Below are 11,014 nucleotides of genomic sequence, written 5' to 3'. Positions count from 1 at the left end.
TATACATATATACTTTTCAAAATATTGGAAGTCCTCTTCCATGCATAATATACACAAAGTCCCAGCGTATAACTGTATATAAAAAATATCGTTGCAAGGTGATCTCATATATCTAACCTTGTCTCAACATTTTTCTGAAAATCTTTGTCATTCATAAGACAATTATTAATTAGATATAAGTTTAAAAGATGAAGTTACAAGATACCCCAATATACTTATATCTTTCCCAAATACTACTTGAACTACCACCGTTCAAGTTATAATTAGTTTCAAAAGTTCATCCCACTGATGAGACCACAAGATAAGACTTGAATAGATTCAATCTTTGAAATATTATTAAAGGAAACGAAGTTAGGATATACTTCATTAAGTTCTGATATATATATATATATCCACATATACATCTTCTTTATACATTTCCTGAAAACCTCTGTCATGTAAAGTATGAACAGAGTTGCAATATCCAATAAATTTGGAAGGAAAAGAATTTTGGCATAAACCAGGTATCTTGCTGATCAGACAAAGATACCCATAAGTAACCTTTTCTACTAGTAGATGGACGAATTCCCCACTGGTCATCACCCTGGTCGTAATAGGACCTTATGCTGGACTGCCACTCAGCCACTTATGCATTTGATGGACTCCCACTGAGCCACTTACACTATCATGGACGCCCACTGAGCCCATGTTGCTTATGCCGACTCAATAGATGGACTTACTTCCCGAACGTTGGGTAAGTAATCAATTCATTTACCAAAACTGCAACCGTGTTGCGAATATAAAATACACCACAGAGCCGGATCCCTCAGGTTTTGAGCGAGTATTTAAATCCCCTTAAAAAGGAAGATCTTAAATATAAAAAATGAGTTTTGGGATCCGCTCTAACTTTTAAAAATCATTTTGAAGACTCGAAAACACTTTAAAGAGTGTTTGGAGTAAAACTGATTTAATGAAGTAAATCAGTCCCCAGAATATTTAGAAAATGTCTGAATACTATTATTTAAATAATATTCCCATAAAGAATAATCTTTATAAAAATAATTGAAGTAGAAGTATTAAAACTTATACTTGAAACGAGTATTAAATAACCAAAGATATACTTATATGAGAGTACTATCTTTATTTGAATAATCAAAAATAAGTTTGATTATTGACACCTTATTCTTTAATAAAATAAAGAATATATCTCAGCAAATAATCGGAGTCATAGATCCTCAAATGAATATTCATTAAATAATATAAACTGAGTCATAAGCCCTCGAATGAATATTCAAATAATATTCAATAAATAATATAAAAGAGTCATAAGCCCTCGAATGAATATTCAAATAATAAAATAAAAGGAGTCATAAGTCCTCGAATGAATATTCAAAATAATATTCAAATAATAAAATAAAGGTATCGAATAAACCTTATTCGATCCATAGTTTTAAAAACTATATCCATATATATATATATATATAAATAAATATATATATATATATAATATACTCGGGAACATCGACTCCCGGTTTAGAAATATGTTCACCTTTTATCCCCTATACTAAGGGTATACGCAACTACTTGCTTATTTCTAGCATAGGTATTATGCAACTATAAGCATTGAAATCAACAGATAGATAACCAGATTACGAAACAGACATGCATATATACCATATCAGCATGCTCCAATATATCGCAAAATTTGCTAGTAACAATCATGCAATATCACAAGATAATGCATATACATATATTTACATCACAACAACAGTATAACGGGTAGAAAACTTGCCTGAGCGACTGGGGGTTACGAATGGCTCGGGACGAGTCTGGTAACCTATAAACAACAAGTAAGTTGGAATTAAACCAAAGTCACTTGTAAATCTATACTTTAACTAACTTAGACTCTAACGCTTGTTTTGCGCTTACTGATTCTCTTAAGTCACTCGAGTACCCTCGGCTCCACCATTTTTAATAATTTAACCTTTACGAGTTTTAAGGCGATTCCTTTGCGAGTGTCTTACCAACTGCCTAACACACTTACCATAAATGTTTCATACATTAATTAACCCTTATTGGTCTTTAACCTATGTTTCAAAGTAAGGCGAGGGGAAAAGTTTCGTTCGCGAAACGCCGTTACATGAAACGGTCGTTTCTCCTAAATCGTGCATCGGAATCGAACGAACTACATATCAAAACGAAGCTCGTAACATGAGCTATCTAAACATGGCAGTGGTCATAATCTAGCAGGGGGTTCTCGGGTCCTAATGCTATGCACAAAAAAAGTCCAAAGAAAATCGGACGTTACGACGGCTATGTTTACGCGATTTCCAATATTTTAAACCATTCAAACCCATTCCAAATCAACCTCAAATCCAACATACAACCAACATCCATCCTCATCACATCATAACAACCCCAACCAATTCAATTTAATCATTCATACTTATGCCTAAGCTTAACTTTAATCATACTTAAGTCCTTTTAATCAAAACCACAACATTCACCATTCCATTTCACTACCATTTCAAATCCCAAACTCTAATCACAACAACAAGCTACAATATCATCCTACTAATCAAAATCATCTTATAATATATAGGAATCTAGGGTTTGGAGATGGTATACCTTCCTTGAAGTGGTGGGAGGAGCTAGGAAGCCTTAAGAAGCTTTGAGAAGTCTTAAGAATGCTTGGATCTTCAAGAAAAACAAGAAAAACTTCAAGTTAAAAACTTGAAAACACTATTCATAGTCTTCTTCTTTGATTAAATGAAGAAGATTGAGAAGGAATTAATGGCTTAAACTCATGATATAGTTCTAACTAAGCATGAAGATGATTAGGGAATTAACTCACCAATTTAGGAAGCTTGGATCTTTGATTTTGAATTTCTTGCTCTTTTGAATAGTAAAAAGCCGAGAGCAAAGATGAACCATGCCTTGGTTGCTTTTTGATTTTGATGAAAAATGATTTTGCTTGGCTTGGTTGGCTTGTTTTTGTGTTTGATTTAGTTAATTACCTTGTTGCCCTTGAATTTGTGTGGTTACAAAGCCACCACACCTCCTTCCTTTTTTATCATGCCTATGTCACCTTGCACATGTCATAATGCTCCCACTTGTGCACACCTTGTGGTTTGATGATGTCACAATCCCTGGCTTCTTGTACAAGCTTGTCTCTTGGTCACTTATTTGTTTTACGGTTCGCTTATCTTTCGTTCTCGTTTATCGTTCGAGGGATCATACCCGGGATCTTATTACTTAGGTTCCCTTGACCTTTCTCAATATATTGTATTCCTTCTATGATCCTCTCTTATAATCCTTTAATTTAAATCCTTTTTATCCTGTTACCTTATACTCAATTCTCTCCATATCTTGTGGATTTCCGGGAAAAATCAAAGTGTTCGGATTTGGATTCTGACGATCTTTACATACACTTATATCCCATATAAAGTACTAATAAAATCTCAGAATATCCATATCAGAACCCCTATATAGTGTGGCATGAAAAGTTTTCTCGTTCAGCAAAAACACTATTCATAAGGGTTTCAAAATTTCTCAAAAATTGGGGTTATTACACAATAGGATCCGTAGTTACAAACAACAATGGTGTGGTGTAGTGTACATGTAGGATCTTTTTCTTACTCCCTGCTATTTCTCCCCCTTAGTTGAGGAATCCTCCAAACTATTACTTAAGCTTTTATCTCCCCCTTAAAGAAGGAATGTATGCCGTCGTCTGAAGGAGTTCTCATATTTCACTTGGTTGGAAAAGAAATAACAAGTGTTTCTCTTTCTTCCTCACTGTGAGTGTGTGATTCTGTTTTAGTGTACCTCACATGTGTTTCACTCTTCTCTCCACTCGTGTTTACACTCTTTCTAACAAGTGTATCACTCCTCTCATAGCTCCATATTCCAGCTGTACCTGCAAGAAAAATCACCTTAGCCATCCTTAAGGAGGTCACGGGTGGTGCAATGGGAGTTCACAAATCCCCATCCTTGTTAAACTCGTCAGATGAATCTAAGTCATCATTTACAAGGTGCTAGTTTCCCTTTTAGGGTTCCAGATTTGAATTCTAGGAAGGTAAACAATGATCCATCGAATTTAGCATAAAGATCAAAGTTCCCTTCTAATGTCTGTGAAGACATTGAAAGGAATATGTCCTAAGTCCAATCATGTATGAGGATTTAGGAATAACTTTTATGTAATCTGTTTTGATTTCATTGATATTAATAAAAGACTTGTTTTGTTTTTATTACGGGCTTTATCTATTTAAGTGTTTAAATAAGATATACCATAGTTTAGAGTAAAGCTTTTTATGGATTATGATGAGATCATAATAGTGAGACCTAAAAAGATGATAACTCTAAACTTAAATAGTTTCTGGTCATAGGATTACTAACTGGTAATTAATAATCTGCAAAGATCGGTATATACTATGCTTGCTTCATTATGAAGGATGTCTGTTCTCATAGACATTTGTGTGGTGACACTATAGCTAGTATGTAGGTGCTTATTATAGAATAAGTTCACTGAACATGACTCGCCTAGCTGAACAACTGATGGAGTTCACTCACGTGTCAGCAGTTGTTCGCTTAGTGATAGTTGTACAAGTATCCTTAGACTTGAGGTCATCATAGTCATCTTGTGTACATTGAACTATGCTTTGGTTTAGTTCTTAGTCTCCAGGGACAATTATTAGGGCTCTTCTGGGTATAGAAATTTGTACACGAAGATAGTGTATGATCAATAAAGGATCTACCCCTTCCAGTGAAGGAAGCGAATGTTCAAGGCTGATCCACTTATGCTAGTTCAGGAATCTCTGGCCAGAGTAAATGATATTAGAAAGGAGTTTCTAATTTACATAGAACTACGCATAGTAAATGGTAAGCAAGTGATTGAATTAGATAGGCTTGACACGAGATCCATGCCTTGTATTTAATCGGGACATTGTAGGGTAGAAGGAGTTTATTGTACGGTAACTATTCACTGAATAGGTTCTTGGTATTCTAAGCAGTGAATTCATATTATCCGGATAGTCGCGATATGCTGAGAAGTATCCCTCACGATGTAGAATAAATGTGATTGATTAATTAATCATATTTAATAAATTAGAGAATTTATATAAATAATGATAAAATAGTTTTATTATTATTTATTTCTACTAGGCTTAATATTGAACCTATAGGGTCACACCATAAAAAGAGAATGATTTAATGGTGGAGGAATTAATTAATAATGGCTAATAATTATTTATTTGTGAAATAAATAATTAATTGGCAAATTTAATAATTGATTAAACGAGATTTAATTGATTATAAATTAATTAAGAAAAGTTCTTAATATTATTAATTAAAGGATTTGATTTTTGGAAATTAAATCAAGAGAGAGAATTATTTCTAAAGTGTTTAGAAAAAGGAATAATAATTAAAAGGTGTTTTAATTATTAATAAGAATAATAAATGGGATAATAATAATAATATTTATGGGAAAATTTCAGCTAAAAATTTTGCCTATAAATACACTATTATAGACCCTATTTTATTCTAACCCCATCGAACCCGAAAACCCAAAAAGTTTGGAAAACTCAATTCTCTCCACCTCCTTCCTCCTCCTTAACATCGTTTTCTTGGTGGATACCGGTGGAGTGCTTCACACTTGAGGAGCAACTGCTAAGGATCTCTGATCGTTGTCTCCGAATTATTTTAAAGGTTAGAATCGATCCCTCGAATTTTTATTCATGATTTATATGCTTTTATTTGGATTTTGTATGTGTAAAAGTGTTTTGCCATGCCCCGCTGCGTTTAAAAATCCAACAATGGTATCAGAGCATAGGTTGTATGCATATAGATCTGTGGTAAAAATTTCAGAATTTTATATGCTTGTATGAATTAATTATGATTTTTACAAGTTATATTATGGATTAATTTTGTCTGATGAGAAATCATTTCTCAGAATAATTTTGAATATTGATCTGGGTTCTACAAGTGTTGTAGATCGTCTGGGTATTTTTTTTATAATTTTATGATGTATAGATTTTTTATTATGAATTTTTGAAGTTGTAGCAATTAAATTCGTAATTAAATAATTATATATAAATATATATATGTATTGTATGTATATATATCTGTCATCTGCATGCTGTGTTGCTCTATTGTTTGCACGGGTAAAAGATAAAGGACAGCAGACAAGGTACACAGAACAGGTCTGTCAGGCATGTCAATCGAGGAGGACGGCGGCGGTTGAAAAAATAAAATAAAATATAGGGGTGTAACGCATTCCGGGAATGCGTTACACACCTGTGGCGCATTCACGGAATGCGTTACACCCTTTAATGGCTAAAAAGGGGTGTAACGCATCACCGGAATGCGTTACAGGTCTTGTAACGCGTTCCTGTAATGCGTTACAGCCCGTCTGTTGTTTTTAAAATTGATTTTCTGGGAGTTTCGTAACTCCGTTTTGGGCGTGCAATATACCGTTGGATTCGTTTTTCCGAGACGGATCTAATGGAGTGATCAATTTTAGTTTATATAAAAGTTTTGAACTGTTTATATTTCCATGAAGTGTTTTAAAGCTGTTTTTGACCGTTTGAATTGATTTTAAATGCTTCATGTGATACATAGAGATGTATAATGATTAGACTAATGTGCTAGATGATATAACATGCCTACCTTAATGTTTATTCATGTTGATATATGTGATATATGCTTAGTTTATCATGCGATGATAGATTTAGGTGAACTTAAATGAACATAAGACGTTTGTTAGACAACCTAGTATAGTGAAATTGTTTCATAACCTTAATAACAATATTATGAATACAATCATGAGATTCTTGTGTTTATGAAACACGTAATTGAATATGAATTTTCGATATGAGAGAAATGATGATTCTGTCAACAACAGATTTTTATCTGTAAGAAAGGGTTATTAAGTGACGCATCTTGACAATGCTCCACCCGATCTGGGAATCATCTGATTATTGATTATTGATTTGAAATATTTAATTTAAAAGGAAGAATCTCTTTATAATACGATTATGATTGTAACATAATATAATCCCTCTAAAATTAAATAATATCAAGTAGTAATTGGCCAATGATACAACGGGCTTGTGTCGGTCACAGCCTTCCAACATGGTAGAAAGTAGTTCTTATTTTTGAATCATTGTCGTTTTGTGCCACAGCCGAGGGCTTTGATTTCGAAATAAGAAATACTTGTCTATTACATAGAGATGTGTACATTGAATAAGAATCTAAAGGTCGTTACATGCCACAGCCGTGGGCTTTTGGGGACTGATTCAATTGTACGAAATGTTGGGTTAGACTTGACTTAGAATATTGAGTTTGTCATGCCACAGCCGTGACTCAATTATTCAAGAGGCTAAAGTTTGATTAGGGAATAACATTAGATGTAATTGACAAGAGTTGTCTGCCTATTGAACATTACATGGCGTTTCATGCCACAGCCGGGGTTGTGTAATGGAATGTAGGATCCCTATTCCCACTAGCATTATGAATGCTTAATTTTTCACGTAGGGGGGTTGAATAAATTAGGTAAACTAGTGGGAGCCACTTATGAATAAAGACCCGATTCATATAGTGTTTTGAAATGAAATTGAATATTTGCTAAGTGTTGTTATGTGTTTATCATTTTCAGATTTACTTTGTACGTTATGTCTTCTGCACTATCACTCAGGAGCATATTAGATGCTCACAAATTGACTGGTCCTAATTATGTTGACTGGCTTTGAAACTTGAGAATTGTTCTCAGGATTGGGAAGCTGGAATACGTGATTGACTCACCTAAGCCTACTGAACCTGCTAGTGATGCACATAATGATGAACATGTTGTGTATCGTAAGTGGATAGATGATGCGAATGTTGCTCAATGCATCATGCTAGCTTCCATGAACATTGAGCTACAGAAGCAACATGAGCATATGGATGCTCACACTATCCTCATACATCTACAAGAGTTGTATGATGTGGCGGGGAGGATAACTCGATATGAGATATCGAAGGAGCTGTTCGGTTGTAGGATGTCTGAGGGATCATCTGTGAATGACCATGTACTTAAGATGATCAATTTGATTGAACGTCTTGGACAACTTGGTTTTGCCATGGATGGGGAGCTGAGCCAAGACTTGGTATTACAATCGCTTCCGAGTTCGTTCTCGCAGTTTGTTGTGAACTTTCACATGAATAAGTTGGATGTCAGCCTGCCTGAACTCCACAACATGTTGAAGACTGCGGAATCGAATTTTCCCCTAAGAAGAGTTCTGTTCTTCTAATTGGTGAAGGTTCCAATCCTAAGAAAAGGAAGAGGAACTCTTCCAAGAAGAAGAAAGTAGGTGAGAAAATGCCGGTTGCACCAAAAGCTGAAGACCCCAAGAGCAAAGTTGTTTGCTTTCACTGTAATAAGGTGGGGCACTGGAAGAGGAACTGCAAGGTTTACCTTGCAGAATTTAAGAAGAAGGGTAGTGAGACTACCGCTTCTGATTCAGGTATGTTCATGATAGAAGTGAATATGTCATTTCTACTTGGGTATTAGATACCGCCTGTGGTTCTCATATCTGCAATTTATTGCAGGGACCAAGGAGAAGTAGGACTCTTGAGGAAGAGGAGGTGATTCTACTGATGGGAAATGGAGCAAGAGTTGCTGCTGTAGATGTAGAATCATTTCATTTACATATGCCTACGGGCAAGACTATTGTTTTAAATAATTGTTATTTTGTTCCCTCGATTGTGAGGAATATTATTCCCATGTTAGACTTGGCTGGATTTCCATTTATTATTGAGAATAATGAATGTTCTATTCTTAGAGATAATATTCTTTATGGACGTGGTACTTTAAATAATGGTCTGTATAAATGTGACATAATTTACTTCAGATTGAACAAACTAATAAAAGAAAAGGGATGATGAAAATCTCACTTCATAGTGGCACTGCAGTCTCCATTTAGTGGACATGGAGAGAGGGCTGCAGATTTGCTAGGAATGGTACACACAGATGTATGTGGACCAATGTCTACGTAAGCCATGGGTGAATTTTCATACTTCATTACTTTCATAGTTGATAGATCTGGATTCGGATATGTGTTTGATGAAACACAAGTCTGAGGCCTTTGAAAAGTTCAAAGAATATAAGTATGAAGTGGAGAAACAACCAAACATAGTATTATAACTCTTCGGTCAGATCGAGGTGGTGAATACTTTAATGGAGTGTTTCTAGATTATCTCAAAGTAAATGGTATAGTCTCCCAGTGGACTCCTCCAGATTGATATCTGAAAGGAGAAATCAAACTTTGTTAGACATAGTTCGGTCCATGATGAGCTATGCAAAAGCATTGGAAACCTCAGCATATTAACTGAATAAGGTGCTTTTCAAAATCTGTTCCTCAAACTTCGTATGAGATATGGAAAGAAAGGAAACCGAGTCTTAAACACGTTAAGATTTGGGGATGTCCAGCTTATGTCAAGAAAGTTGACCCAGATAAGCTGGAATATCGATCCGTAAAATATAGTTTTGTGTGATATCCTAAAGAGACTTTAGGGTATTACTTTTAAACCGATCATCGGGTGTTTATCTCCAGACATGCTACCTTCTTGGAAAAGGAGTTTATCCTTGAAGGAAACAGTGGGAGCAAAATTGAACTTGATGAAGTTCAAGAAGCACAAACTACTACGGATCAAGTGGAAACACCTGTTCTGACTGAATAACCTTTTGTGGAACAGCCCATTTATAGGTCAGGGAGAGTGTCTCGCCAACCTGAGAGGTATTATGGCCTTGTCATTAAGAATGACAATGAGTTGTTGATCATTGATGATGACGACCGCATATGTTGTATTTATTATACGCGTATATAATCTATCAAATTTTAATATCAGAATAGCGGCATAGTGCCATGAAATCCAGAATGGAATCTATGTATACGGTATACAAAAGATAGATTATAGCAGATGGCCAGGTGGAGACCTTTAAGGCCAAGCTTGTGGCAAAAGGATTCAAACAAAGGCAATATATTGACTTTGATGAAACCTTTTACCTGTAGCCCTGTTAAAATCAGTTCGGATTTTGCTTGCGATTGCTGCTTACTACGACTATGAGATCTGGCATATAGCCAGATGGTTTTCTTTCCAAGGGAAATGAAAACCTAGTGTGTAAGCTGCTGCGAACCAAATGTGGTTTAAAACAGGCTTCTCGAATGATGGAACATTCGTTTTGATGAGACAATCAAAGAGTTTGATTTTATCAAAAAAAAACAAAGATGAACCATGGGTCTACAAAAGGGTTAGTGGGAGCGCGGTAACATTTCTTGTATTGTATTGAATTAGAGTTGACACACATAACAACATAGCAGACCCACTCACAAAGCTACTTTATGAAAGTCACTTTGATCATCATAAAGACAATATGGGTATTAGATACCGAAGTGATTGGCTTTAGTACAAGTGGGAGATTGAAAGGAATATGTCCTAAGTCCAATCATGTATGAGGATTTAGGAATAACTTTTATGTAATCTTTTTTGATTTCATTGATATTAATAAAAGACTTATTTTGTTTTTATTACGGGCTTTATCTATTTAAGTGTTTAAATAAGATATACCATAGTTTAGAGTAAAGCTTTTTATGGATTATGATGAGATCATAATAGTGAGACCTAAAAAGATGATAACTCTAAACTTAAATAGTTCCTGGTCATAAGATTACTAACTGGTAATTAATAATCCGCAAAGATCGGTACATACTATGCTTGCTTCATTATGAAGGATGTCTGTTCTCATAAACATTTGTGTGGTGACACTATAGCTAGTATGTAGGTGCTTATTATAGAATAAGTTCACTGAACATGACTCGCCTAGCTGAACAACTGATGGAGTTCACTCACGTGTCGGCAGTTGTTCGCTTAGTGATAGTTGTACAAGTATCCTTAGACTTGAGGTCATCATAGTCATCTTGTGTACACTGAACTATGCTTTGGTTTAGTTCTTAGTCTCCAGGGACAATTATTAGGGCTCTTCTGGGTATAGGAATTTGTA

This window comes from Apium graveolens, chromosome 9 (genome assembly GCF_009905375.1).
Source record: "Apium graveolens cultivar Ventura chromosome 9, ASM990537v1, whole genome shotgun sequence".
Lineage (NCBI taxonomy): Eukaryota > Viridiplantae > Streptophyta > Magnoliopsida > Apiales > Apiaceae > Apium > Apium graveolens.
Note: the sequence above shows the minus strand (reverse complement) of the source record.